The following is a 2,801-nucleotide window of genomic DNA, read 5'->3' on the forward strand; positions in this document are numbered from 1 at the left end:
GACCTGATGGAAGCAGTGTGCAGAATGGATGGAGTGGGTGCTTGGGATCGTGTGTAATGATGGAACGTGCTTTACGTTGGGTGGATTTGCTGTTGAGATCTGGGAGGCTGGGGGTGGGGAGGCCAATCATTTTTATTATTCCTTGTTTCAGTGCATCTCTGGGTTTATTTTATTTACAAAACATATATATTTATAGAATATATAAATAACAACACCCCCACAACCATACATACTTACATATATACACACACATACACCTTCACACAGACATGGAAGTATGATCGTTGTAACCCTGGTCACCTGCTTGGATAAACAGACACCAGAGCATCACCTGGTCCTTTCCTATCACCTCCCGTAGCCATGAGTCCCAGTATTCTTATGACATTTGCTGGCAGCAGTGGGATCAGTGCCATTAGGGGGCAGCACTAAGTAGCACTAATTTGAATGTTGGGTAGCTGGATTCTAGGGAAGCTCTTACTCTTGCCCAACTGAAAATGTCAACTCAATTTCAATTAGATATACTTTAAAGATCAACTCAACTCAATCATTAGATATACTTTAAAGATCAACTCAACTCAATCATTAGATATACTTTAAAGATCAACTCAACTCAACTCAATCATTAGTTATACTTTAGAATTTAGATACATCTAATTTAATTTTGATATTTCAGAATGCTTATATACTGTGTGCCCTTCCCTCTGAGACTGGATGTCAGTTATGTCAACAAGAGTATACTTGGACAGCCATATTACCACTGATGTCTTTTCTTAAATGCTGTTATTTGTTTTCTTTACTGTAACTGTACTGTAATTTCAGTACAGTCTACCCATGACTGCTTCTTTCTCTTGTCACACCAACACTCCACCAACTAGACTTTAACCCCTAAGATCTTGAATCCTTCAGATCAAAGAACTATTTCTCAAAAATAGAAAAAAAAACCCAAAACAGACGGATCTTTAACCATTCACTTAAATATCATAACCAACCATATGATTACGTCATAACCATCCAATCTTAAATACCTTGAGTTGGGTGACATTGAGCTGGGTGACACCCGTTTTTTGATATGGTACCTAAATGAAGGTACAGCAAAATACAGCATTCAAAAAAAATCAAAGATTATCTCTAAGGTATGAAATGTGGGGGAAATTCAGATTCCACATGGATTTGGTGTCATTTCCCCGGGAGCAATGAGCCCTGCTCAGCGGAAGCCCTGCTCAAATTGACGATACTTTCACGAAAAAAGCAACATCAGCTCATACCCATCTCCCTGAGTTTAACAGACATACCCTCTCCTGACTAAAATATCCACCAAAATATAAATATAACCAAAATATCCATATTGGTTGTAGGATAGTAATGTCAAAGTGTACAGAGGACTTTGTAGTTGAAACTGAACCATTGCAAACTGCAAGGGATACACAAGCTATTGAAAGCAGTGCCCTCTCCAACATCCACTATATTAAAGGGAGCTAGGAACGGCGTGAAACTCATAACGGCCCAAGGGGCAGTTGCTGGATGAGGCCATTAGCGCCCTTGTTTAGTAGGTTTGACACTTTCCAAACACCCACACCCGCTCTCGCACAGCAAGGGATACACAAGCTATTGACAACACTGCATTTCCAGCCTGCAAAACCGACCAAAATGCAGTACTCTCCCATGTCCAATACTCTCCCACACGCGCCTTTTTTTGAGGCTTAGAAAGGCAGGCCGTGAGGCCAGTTAGCTCAGTTGGTCAGTTGCTTTTCTCTCCCTGGCCGACCAAGTGTGTGGCTGACTATGGTCATTGAGGCCTGTGCTTGCGCCATGTGAGGAGCCCGTGGTCCAGGGTTTGTGTGTGTGGTTCCATGGTGTAATGGTTAGCACTCTGGACTTTGAATCCAGTGATCCGAGTTCAAATCTCGGTGGAACCTTGGGCAGACACTTTCCATGTTGGTTTGATCTGGTGCTTGCTATTGGCCTGTCTTTATTGGACTTCTAAACATGACAACAAATAAACAGACAACACATGGTCAAAACAAACCCATAAGTGTCAGACAGGGGGAGACGAATCTCAAAGTTCATGCAGGAGTACTGCTGGTGTGAGTAATCTTCAAGGGGGACATTGGTTAGTTTACTGAACTGTCTCAGGCTGACACAGCTGACCTCTTGCTGGATTACCGCTAATGAATAATACAAAAGAAATTGGGATTAGATTTGTTGTTTGGTCAAGATTGCATACAGTGATTATACAATGAGGCATGGGGCATTGTCATTGATTATCAGCACTGCCACAATATAGACACAGGTGTAGCCGGTAATGTCTCTGACACTCCTCAGGAAAGAGTGGTGTTTGACCTAGCTGCTGGAGTTCAGGCTTTGATGTAGAAGATGATGACTGGTGTGTAACCGAGTTAAAGGGTTGTGCTCTACGTTGGTCCTTCAGAAGGTTGTCAGTTGCAATAGACGTGTGAGTGAATTGATTTAGATTCCTTACATATCCTCTGCATGCCAGTTCTGATTGGAGGTTGGAACTGTGTCTGTGATGGTACACAGTGAATGGCGCAAGCTCGCTCATCTACTTTCAGTGGCCGAAGTTCTAAATTCTCATCTGTAATGAACATTGCATTAAGAAGCCCTTACACTTCTTGGGATTTCCGTCATATTTGTCTGGAACCGAGATGGTAACAACCGAAAGGGCTGATCTTGTGGGGCCGAGTGGAGATAGAATCGGTTCCAGATTAGCTGCAGCAGCCAGTGGATGTGTTGTTTGCATCATTGGCTCCAATTCAGTTATCCGCTCACTTATCAGATTAAGT

At 42.4% G+C, this 2,801-nt stretch overlaps 1 non-coding gene across 1 annotated transcript; it reads left to right on the forward strand.

Annotated features, from left to right (window-relative positions):
- The first annotated feature begins 1,844 nt into the window (after positions 1–1,844).
- Positions 1,845–1,916, forward strand: trnaq-uug (transfer RNA glutamine (anticodon UUG)). The gene has a single exon. It is a non-coding gene; the product is annotated as a tRNA-Gln (tRNA).
- Positions 1,917–2,801: the final 885 nt, after the last annotated feature.

The sequence above is a fragment of the Chanos chanos genome, chromosome 15, assembly GCF_902362185.1.
Source record: "Chanos chanos chromosome 15, fChaCha1.1, whole genome shotgun sequence".
NCBI classification, from domain to species: domain Eukaryota; kingdom Metazoa; phylum Chordata; class Actinopteri; order Gonorynchiformes; family Chanidae; genus Chanos; species Chanos chanos.